The following is an 11,552-nucleotide window of genomic DNA, read 5'->3' as shown; positions in this document are numbered from 1 at the left end:
ATCCTAATTTGAGACAGATCCAGGTCCTAACCTCTTGAGGAAAGACATCAAACAATTAGATAACAAATATCTTCTTATATTGTTCCAGTGACATTGATTTTGTCAACTTGATTACATGATGGAATATCTACTTATGAGGTGCATCTTTGGGTCTACCAGTGAGGATTTTTCTGAAGGCGATTAACGGGGGAGTGAAAATCAACCCTGGATAGGGATGGCACAAATCTCACAGGCTGTATTTACAAGTTGAGTGAAAAGAGAAAAAGGAAAGACAAAGCTGGCTTATTTGTATTCGACTTTCTCTGATTCATCATCTGCCCAGATGTGATCATGGATCCTGGGCTTCTGCCACCACAACCCCAAGTCACTCCTGCCACCTTGCTTTCCCCACTGTCAACAGATTATACCCTCAAACTCTGAGCCCAAATCAGTCTTTCCTCTCTCAGATCATTTGTTATCAGTTATTTGGTCACAGTACAAGAAAAGTAACTAACACACCCAGGAAGGTGGGTCCAGGTTTATTGAGGCCTGCAGAGGAGAGGATGAACCAGCCTTTTTATTATTATTATTTATTTTTAAATTTTAATTAGAAACAAGGTTGCTTCACAAGTCAGTTCCAGGTCACTCTCTGTTTCCCTCCCCTCCTCCCGTGACCTCTCCCAACCCCCCAATAACTCCTCATTTCCCCAGGGAGGGTGAGGCCCTCCATGGGGGTGTTCATAGTCATCCAGGGCAGGGCCTAGACCCTCCCCCAAGAGTTCAGGGTGAGAGTGCATCTTACATTGTTGGATGGGAGTGCAAAGTCCATTTGTATACTGAGGATAAATACTGATCTACTGCCCAAGGCTCAATAGATTACCTAGGCCTCCTCACTGACACCCACATCCAGGGGGTCTTGATCAGTCCCATGCTGGATTCCTTGGCATCAGCCTGGGATTCAAGAGATAACCCTTGTCAGGTCAGCTGTTTCTGGGGGTTAAACCAGCCCAGTATTAATCCCTTTGGTCATCAGTCCTCCCTCTCTGTTACTGACTTTCTTGAGTTCAGCTCAGTGCTTAGCCGTGGGATCCTGCCTCTTCTTATAGAACAAGAATATCCTAATAGGCAAATGATTGTCTTAGGGTATCCAGGCAGAGAGGTTCACAGGCAGACTTCAAGACATAGCTGAAAGCTACACTCAAATTCCTGGTCCTGTGTGTATATGAAAGATAGACCGACAGAACTCTACTATCTAGGGAGAAGCCACTATTGAGAGGACCAAAGGACACTACAGTAATAATGACCAGTATGGGTAGAGAAATGAAGTCCAAACATCACCCTCAAAGTGCAGGTTGAGCCTTTGGAAACTCATCATCAAATCTTAGATTCCAGCTTAGAGGGGGAGAGCACACACAATGATACACTCTGGCAAAATAGGTGTTTGAAGTCCAATATGAGCTATAAAAATTAAATTGCAGCCGGGAGAGGTGATGGTGGTGCATGCCCTTAATCCCAGAACTCAGGAGACAGAGGCAGGTTGATCTCTATGAGTTCGAGGCAAGCCTGGTCTACAAGAGCTAGTTCCAGGACAGCTAAGGCTACACAGAGAAACCCTGTCTCAAAAAAAAAAATAAATCAACATTAGATTGCCTCTGAATTGGAAAATTTAGATTTATGTCAACTAAATCACTGTCCATGCCATTTGCCTCCCTCATAATTCGTGTTTAGATGCACTTACTGAGACCCACACAGTCTGCACATCATTTTCAGTGGTCACTCAGTCAAGTAAACAGATACGGCAGGAAACATCTGAGTTTCTAGGTCTACTTACTAGGCTGCATCTCTGAACAAAATTGAGGATGTTCATGATCTTAGGGGTCTTATGGTTTAGCCCATGGAATGGACAATGTTTAAATCTCATGCTATGGTCAATAAAGATAATGAAGGATATACATCAAGGTCAGGGAAATAGTTGGGGCTTTTGGTAGTTTCAAATGTGGTGCTTTCCTAGTGACAATATTGAAGCAAATTAACTGGAATTCATGTTCTTTGAAGTGCTGGCTATAGTTTCGGTATAGTAAGGCTATTTTTCTTTTTTCCATGACAGGATTTCTCTGTGTAGCCCTTACTGTTCTAGAACTTACTCTGTCAACTAGACTGATCTGGAATTCAGAGAGATTCACCTGTCTCTGTCTCCTAAGTGCTGGGATTAAAGGTGTGCACCTCCACTACCTGGCTAGGCCTTTTTTCTTAAGAAAGCAAGTGAGGAAAGCAAACACTTACATGGGACTTACAGCTAAAGCAAACCAATCAAAGATCCTACTAGTCTACTATTAGAAAGAAGACATCCCAAAAATGAGCAGAGAATTCACTTATATTAATTCAAATCCAGATCTGAATGAGAGTCTCAGGCCTTTCTAGGTGTGTTACCTTGGATCTTAGTCTCTCTCTCTCTCTCTCTCTCTCTCTCTCTCTCTCTCTCTCTCTCTCTCTCTCTCTCTCTCTCTCTCTTTGTTTCTCCTTCCTCCTTCCTTCCCTCTGTAACTTGCTTTGCTTATAGGCCCTTCAAATTGCATAGTACTAATGGGTGTTGAAAAATAGCTGCAGTTTCTAGGAATTGCGCAGCAGCTCCGGGTATTTGAGAGCCAGCTATCATATACTTCCGTGTCTCCGAGGGCACTTGATACTCCTTTCCCACAGCCAGAGTTCAGCCACTGGAATCACCTTTTGCATTCCATCATGAGAGATGTACCTCTCCACAGTGGTTGTGAACACATAGAAGGCTGATGGTGGTTTCACAGTAAACTCTTCTTAACCACAGGGCTTGATACAAACCGAGTTTGGGGATTCTGATCAGCAAGCCAAGAAATAAATCACTATCAGATTAGTGAGCACACATGCGGAACCTTGGCTCTTTGCCAAACATTATGCTAATAATTCCACATGTATCAAGACGTGTATTTTGTTTGCATTCTCCTTCTGTAGGTAAGCTTTGGTTAGAGGCTGTGATGTCTAAGCAATGGAGGAATATAAGAAGAGAGGACATCATTGTTAGTGGGGAGAGAAACGTTTTACAGCTAGGCACCTTTAGCTTTCCTAAAACACACACATGTAAACACATTTTTCCTCTGCCTCTGTATAATGCCAACATGGTCTTGGGGACAGGGGGAAAGAGCTTTGCCAGCTTTAAGCCATTCCTGGAAAGGGCATGCTTTTCATAAGCGGTTTCCTGGAGACCATCTGAAATAGAATCTTCCGATGCTGAGATTTTCCCAGAATGGCACACTGAGAAACTGATTGAGCTTCTTCTGCAGTAACATTCAAAACCAACAATTAATTTTTCTGTGAACAGATTCAAACCGCAATGTTTGTAAATGGCATCAGAAGAAGTCATGCCGACTACAGGCGTGAATATTTTCCTCCACAAGGAATGAAACTTGCCTGTATCCTAGCTCCACTGAGATAGCCCAGGGTTGATGGGAATGCCGCCACAGAGACCACTCATCCCCAGTGTTGCCTTTCCCTGGGGAACACTGTCTTTTAAGGTGCCATGGGGGTCAGTTGATGGGGCCAGCCTGAGGTCCTCGTGTCATGTCTGAAAGAGGAAACAACAAAATCTTCATGGGAAAATGATGTAAAAATGAAAATAGCCTAAATATACAAGTATTATCTAGCACCCTGGGGAGAGTGTAAGTATAGCCTGAAAAGAGTGGGCTGTGTGTGTGAAGCAAGATAATGGAAAAAGGCAATAAAAACAGGATTATAAGTTTAGTCCCAGCTGTGTAAAGGATATGTCTGCTCTTGTCCCTCTCCTCTTAGATATGATCTCCGAGGTACTTCCCAATGCTCAGACTCTGTGTTTCTGGTTTCAAATAAATTATTTTGTTGAAAATAAAATGGATTTTTGAAACATAAAGCAAAAATCTGACTATTTAATAACAGTGTGTAGGAGATATTTTTGCCATTTGGTTGCATATCAGAGGCCTGGAGATGTCTACTCAAGTCTTCCCTACACACCTGCTAGTCTCCTCACTCCATCCATACCACCAGAAAAACAATCTGATGATTCTAGAGCCTCAGAAAGGACTTCTCTTTGACTCTGAAACCGTCTCTGACTTCATCTTCCCCAACTACAAATGTCTCTCATGTAGTTTCCCACTGACCCAGGGAAAAATTAACATTCCTCCTTCCTGCTTTCCTTAGTTCCTGAACATGCCTCAGAAACACATCTTATTGTCTTATCACCACTGTGTGTGTGTGTGTGTGTGTGTGTGTGTGTGTACAAGGCCATTTTCTCTCATTCTCTGCCCTACCTCCTTGAGACAGGATCTCTAGATGAACCCAGAGCTTGTCCGTTTTTGGCTAGTCTAGCTGCCCAGCAAGCTCCCGAAATCCCCAGTGATCTTCCTGTCTCCATCACCCTTGTGCCTAGAGCATTGGGATTATAGATGTGGAAGGCCATTCCTGGCTTTGACATGGATGACAGGGATCCAAACTCAAGTCCTTGCACTTGTGCAGCAAGAGTTCTTTTATTGTACTGACTAAACTTGCTGGTCACAGATGCCGGCACCTTTAAGAAAGGATTGTGTTTTAATCGTTTTGGGATCCTCAAGATTTGTGGCAAGTCTTAGTCCAGTGAACCTGTCAAAAAGTGTTCCGGGCTAAGAATGGGAAATGGTCACAGAGTCCCAGTCCTAACCAAGAAACTATTTGCGACTGATACCTGCTGGGAGAGGGAAATAAGTTTTCCCAGAGTGTCACTGGGTCTATCAACCACACTCCCAGGACAGGCTCTATGCCAACACTGAACAGACACTGTGTTTTTGTGACCCTTTCGTTTTGGTAACTTTTGTCTTACTGATTGTTTGTTTGTTGCTTATTTTTGTCTTAGAGAAAGATAGAGAACATGAAGTTCGGTGGGGTAGGGAGATTAGAAGGATATGAACAAAAATGAATCAATGATTATATTGCACACAAATAAAGAAAAGAAAAAGTAGCTGGCCAGTGGATCACCTTCAAATACTTTCTAAATCTGAGATGGTTAAGTGGTTTTAATATATATGATGCTACCTATACAATTTATTAAAATATAATAGTAAACTAGTGCTCCAAACGGGCTGTACATGGGAAAGATATTACCAGAAGACAAAAGAGACTACTTTGCCCTACAGAAGATTCCTTCTACAGATATGTAGAAGTAGGATAAATCTAGTTTTATAAAAGAAAGTTCACTGTACACACTTACTTAGTTTTGTACACTGTTGTCATATGAATGGGACCATTTTTCTACTTGAGCCATTTCTAACCAAATTAAAATAACCAAGTAATAAACCCAAATCTGGGTGTCAGTGAGGAGGCCTAGGTAATCTATTGAGCCTTGGGCAGCAGATCAGTACCCATCCCAAGTATACACACGGACTTTGGACTCCCATAGAACAATGTGAGGTGCACTCTCACCCTGAACTCTTGGGGAAGGGTCTAGGCCCTGCCCTATATGAAATGACAGACTATGGACACCCCCATGGAGGGCCTCACCCTCCCTGGGGGAATGAGGGGATAACGGGGGGAGGAAGGTTGGGGGGAGGGCATGGGAGGAGGGGAGGGAAAGGGAGAGGGACCTGGAACTGACTTGTGAAGCAACCTTGTTTCTTATCTAAATTTAAACTGGAAAATAAAATAAAATAAAAATCAAAAAAAAGATGCAGAAACAACTGAACCAATTATAGTTAGGAATGCAATTATGGTGTTACTTTTTTTATACTCTACAATTATGTTTAGAAAATCACACAAATAGATCACTAACTTGAATGAAATGCATAAATTTGTAGCAAAGCTCTGTTGTCACAAAAAAAATTGTCAACGAATGCTCAAATTTAATGATTATTGCACCTTTCTGTCATATTCCTGGGTCCTCTGCCAGTGTTATGTGAGGGAAAAAAGAAAAGCAAAACCAATGAAAACTTGAATCAGAATCACTGATGTTATCAAAGAGGAAGCTAATTAAAATCTAGAAGCCATCAGCAAGACTACAGCAAGGAAAATGTTATGGAAGGTGTTATGAGGGAATCTAGATTATAAGACATAGGTTCAAGCCAATAGGAAGTCTTTAATTAACCAGCTGTTCAGGACCCGAGTAGGGGTCTTTTCTCAGGGTGAGCTTTTAAGCATAAACCTGCAGCATCCTGGGTTGTCATTCCTCAGTTAGTAAGTAAGGACAGTTAGTCAGCAGTGAAACTACAGAAGCTAAAAAGCAAGGTTGTTGCAATTAGGGATTTTCCCAGATACATGGACTTTCATGGATTAGGTCTTTGCTTTTTTACTGCCTATATGCTGGGTTCCAAGGCCTTAAATTGTATGTCCATCATGGTGTCAGTTGTGCTAAGGTCTGGGGGCCTGTGACAAAGGAATCAAATTGCTAGAAAACTGTACTTAAAAGAAGTTCTTAATTGGTCTAATTAATAAAATCCCAGTGTCTGATATAGAGGAAATGCTGTAAGATCAGAGATAAGAAGGAACAAGTCACAGCCATACCTTACTTCCTTAGTTTCTCAGCAGACAAGGAAAAGAGTTCCTCTTTCTACCTGCTTATATCCTGTTTCCACCCAGCCATCTCACTTCCTGTCTGTCTGTACAGACCTCCAGACCTCTATCAGTAGCTAGTGGCAAGCTCCATTCTCTGACCCTCAGACAGGCTTTATTTGTACAAGCAAGGTATCACCACTCTCATATTTTCACACCAGCAGATTTTGAGAACAGAAACAGATCTTTTCCTTCTATGGCAATAGAATTGCAAGTGCTTTTTTTGAGTATTGCAGAAAGGCAAATGTGTGTGCAATGGTAATTCTACTCAGATGTTGCAGAGTGGACCAGGAAGATGCTTGTGGATTCTGAGGATGACATATGTTGTAATTTTTTCATTGGACTAATGGACATTCTAGGGAAAAAAAAGAGAATGAATACAGACATCTAAGACAAAGGTGAATGAGACTTCTCTTATGTCTTAGACACTTTTGGATGGAACCATGCTTCAATGCAGTCCACTCTGCTTTCATGAGACTTTGGTCCAGTTCCAAAATTCTATCACTTAACCAGTGAGAATACTCTGAAAATTTCCTTTTAAACAATAGACCTACTTATAATGGTGGGGTCTTTCTGTGTAGCTGAGTGTGCATGGAACTGACAACCAACATTTATGTTTGGAGCAAATCCTAACCTTTCCTTGTATACTCTCCCAGACTGCTTCTCTGTTTTCAGTCAGAGGTCCATATCACCTCTAGCCATAACATTATCAATAGCTCCACATACATCATCACTGTAGTCATTAAAAGATTTTCCAGCTGGGCACTTGGGGTCTCTAACCAAAGTGACTGAGGTTACTTTGTCTCTGCTATTTGTTCAATGTAATTAACCATCATCTTCCAAGTTTGTTTTTTGTTTTTTCATCTTCTAATTAATGCTCAACACCATCCTTAAGAAGTGAGTAGTTATAGCCAGACATTAAATTACTAAACAAACTAGATATCATTGCACAGAGCCCAAAAGTCTCCAACAGTTTCAAACTTAGAGATCAACTAAAGGTTTGTTTGCCAAGTTTTGCTTTTGTTCTCCTTAAAACAAAACAAAACAAAACGCAAAAGAAAAAACTCAAGAGCTTCCAACTGTTCTGTAGAGAATGTTTAACAAAGTGTTCTAGGTTAACAACCTCCTGATTCAAATATATCATTCTGCTCCCACTGGTGATTAAATGTTTGGATATAATTAACCAACTAGTTTACTCAGTATCAGTTTGATTATGTATGAGTGTGTCTGAACATGTGTGTGTTGGGTGGTGATGGGGGAAGTCCTTCTGTATATATGTTTGTCTAATTGGTTGATTAATAAAGCACTGTTGACCAATAGGGAATCAAAATAGGTGGGACTAGGAGTCGAGGAGGATTCTGGGAAATGTAGTCAAGAATGGAGAGTCACCATGTGATCTCAGGAGGAGAGAACACAAGTCTGGTGTTCTCGATAAGACAAGACCTTATAAAAATATATGTAGTAATCATGGGTTAATAATTAAGTCAGAGTTAGGCGATAAGAAGCCATAGCAAACAGCCAATAGCTTCGTAATTAAAATAGTGTCTTGTGTGATATTTGGGGGTTGAGACAGTGGCGGGATCCAGGAAGCTGGTGGGAAAGAATACATGTTACAGGGTGGTAAGTATTCATATGTGAAAGTTAAATAAGTTATTTCTTTGCAATAGGGTCTCTTGCTGAACCAGAAATTCATAATTCTGGCTATGTTGGCTGACCAGGGAGCTTCCAGGCTCCCCTTGTCTCATCTGCACAATTACAGGTTCATGTAGCCGTGTCCACCATTTTTATGTGGGGAGTAGGAGATCTTCACTCAAAGCACACAGCACAGCAAACACTCTTACTCACTCTTACCCCAACTGCTCAACGTGACATTATGAACACGTTCCTCCATACTCCCATTCTTGATCTGGAGAGAGGCTCTGTCTCTGCACCATCCCTCCTGCAGCAGCCATCAGTGTTCTTACACTTCTCTTCCCTCAATAAATGCACAGAAATTTTTGTTTTCCAATCTTAAGGTGACAGGTTGGAAGAAAAACATCTTTAAAAGCGATTTCCAAATTGCCTAGGAGATGTTCTTTTCTTTGTGAAGTTCCCTTTGAGCAAAGATGTGCTACTACAACTCATTAGAAGGCTGGCCTGGTAATATTTTTCTTACTGCATGGCTGAGCATCAGTTTAGTTCTCCCTTTTCACTCATGCCTCTCCCATCCCCTATACATGCTTACATTAGGAAAAAAGTGATACTATTCTGTCTAATTTATTGATGATCACTAATTTTCAGTATGGGTTGTGATTAGAATTAAAAAGTCAGAGGGATCAGTGGACAAATTTCAGAGTACTCCAATACAGAAAACCCAAAGACATAGAGGATTGCTTAAACACTAAATTCTAGAAAGAACAGACAGTATCCGGTGTCTTCATTTTGCGTGTACTACCAAAACACAAACAAAGAAAGTTTTCTCTAGAGTGTCCCAGTCCCTCTCTGAATGCTCTCATCCAGGATCATGCAACACTTTTCTCACAGGTAAGATCCCTGTCTGAAACTGGGTGATATGTTACTATGACTTAGAATTGCAGAATATTAAATTTGCTGCAGCCCCTACAGACAAGGAAAATCATCCAGAGTCACAGAAAATGTACTGGTAGGTCCAGGATTCAAATGTGGTGTTTCTCAGTTACAACTAAAATAACTTCTCTAGACATATAGACTAACACTGACACCTTCACATTTCTTCGGGAGTTGGTGTATTCTTGTGGCATTCAATTTCCTATAAATTGCCTTAAGTTTGATTTTCAGTTTGGTTCCTTGTCTCTACGATAAAGCACCAAAAGAATATGAGGTTCATTAGACAGAAACAGGAATGTCTGGATGGTGTGAAAAGAAGTCAGGAAGTGGCTGGAACAACAGTCTAAGTGCCTTTTGTAGAATATTCATGATCTGTAATGTGATAATTATAAGGCAAAAAGAAAGATAGTTCTAATTAAATGACTGAGAAACTGGAATAATCACAGTTAAATGGACTTTTAATTTTTCACTGCAGAGCACTCTATAAAAATCATGAAAAGACAGCCAGGTATGATGGAATATGTAGTCTCAGGATAGCAGGCACAAGGTCAACTTAGATGACCTAGCAAAACGCCGTCTCAACAAAGAAGAAAGACAAACTGCAGAGGGAGTAGATACAGACATGGAAAGATGCTTGCCATCACCCATCATTAAGGAAGTGATGAGATCCCATCACACACACTGAGAAGGACCATCTTTGTAGACTCCTGATAGCGACTGCTGGTGGGGAAATGCACAAACAAGTTCCTCACACATGGCTGATGGGAAAGTAAAGTGGGGAAGCTACTCTAGAAAATGATTTGACAGTTCCTCAGAAAACTAAATATAAACTTCTGACTCAGCAATCACACTCCTGAGTATCTATTCTCGAAAAACTAAAGCACATGTGTGCCAAAAATATGTATATGAATTTCCTCAGAAGGTTTATTTGTAATAGCCAAGAGTTGAAAATAATTCCAGTATCTCTCAGTGGATGAACATTGAAATAAAGAATGGTGGAGGCAACCTGGAAATGAGTGGCCATTGACATATAGAATATCTAATCTCTCAGCAAAAGTATGCTGAGTGAAAGCAAGTCAGCCTTAAAAGTCTACATTCTCTATGGAACTATTTCACATCACCCTGAAAGAGACACTTTTACACAGCAAGAGATAGTGGTGCTGAAGGATGAGGTGAATGCCACTCAAAAGATACAGCAGGTTATCTAGACTGGAGCCATAATGTGAGGAGCCCTCAACATACAGATGATACTGATAGACATGAGATTGTGTGAAATGAATACGGAAACAAGTACAAGGGTCAAGCCTTGCATCCTGAAACATACACTTTAAAATCTTTAAGAAACGTACAAGGTGATGAGAAAGGTTCGAGTACAGGCAAAGAGCACTGTTGAGTCTTGAAAGAGACAAAGCTAAGTCTGTTCTTGTTTCAGCCCCATCATTTGGTTTCCATGGTGGATATATGTGAACACAACTTTCTGTGCATCGAAGCATTGAGGACTTGCATCCCAAAAGAAACCAATATGTTTTTTCCTTTGAGTCAGTGGCTTTGAACGTTGGGATCTCTTCAATTCTGGTGGCCATCAGTACAATAGCAATCAGACATAACTAGTCAATGAACACATCATCACAATAGCCCAGTTAGAAAGTGATTTAAAAGAAATTGTCTTACATAACCTGAAAAATGTCCCCTTTTATTCTGTTTAAAATCATATCAGGATATTCTACTACAGTGTTATACAATATGTAAATTGTGTTGCTATATAAACTTTTTTAAATAAGAAAAGGAAGAATCAGTGAAAAAGAAAATGATAAGACCATATTGTACTAGAGTGGTAGAGCATGGGGTAATTTCTCTCTGTGTTTAGTATTTTCTACATTGTGGTTTTGGAACTTTAAATAATGAACATAAAAATAAAATATCTTTATATGTTTATGAGACATCTCAAGACAGTAAATACATGGCATGTTCATGCTCTGCAATCCTGCTTGTACACCAGCTCCAGTATGAAGCCACCACCCTTCACAAAGAAAAACTGTTCATTCAAACAGGAATGCAAAATCATTTCAGGCATGACAGAGGGCTAGGTCGGTCCCTGTATGCTGCCTCCCCCAGTTTGATTTTTATACTTTCTTAAGGTATTAAAATTAAAAGGTTAGGATTTCCACTCAAAATTACCAATGTGACAAACTTCTGCCATAAATATCAACAGATGGATCTTAATAAATCACTTACAGTATAAAAATACTTCTAAGTAATAAGCTACAAATATTTGAAAGTATGTAATATCAAATTTTTATATGTATAGCTATACTATGTCAATAGTTAAGTTTACATATATTTTCTTTCCTTTTTTCAGTTTCTTAATTTTTAGGGTGTCATTAGCCAAGGCTGGCCTTGAAATCCTGATTTTTTTTCTCCCTTACCTC

General features: G+C 40.3%; 1 pseudogene; it reads right to left on the bottom strand.

Annotated features, from left to right (window-relative positions):
• Positions 1-7,095: 7,095 nt before the first annotated feature.
• LOC110341118 lies at positions 7,096-7,702 on the bottom strand (annotated as a pseudogene).
• Between the last annotated feature and the right edge of the window lie 3,850 nt (positions 7,703-11,552).

Source organism: Mesocricetus auratus, unplaced genomic scaffold, assembly GCF_017639785.1.
Source record: "Mesocricetus auratus isolate SY011 unplaced genomic scaffold, BCM_Maur_2.0 Super-Scaffold_100676, whole genome shotgun sequence".
Classification (NCBI taxonomy): Eukaryota; Metazoa; Chordata; class Mammalia; order Rodentia; family Cricetidae; genus Mesocricetus; species Mesocricetus auratus.
The sequence above is the reverse complement of the archived record's forward strand: the minus strand, read 5'-3'. Positions and strand labels throughout refer to the sequence as shown.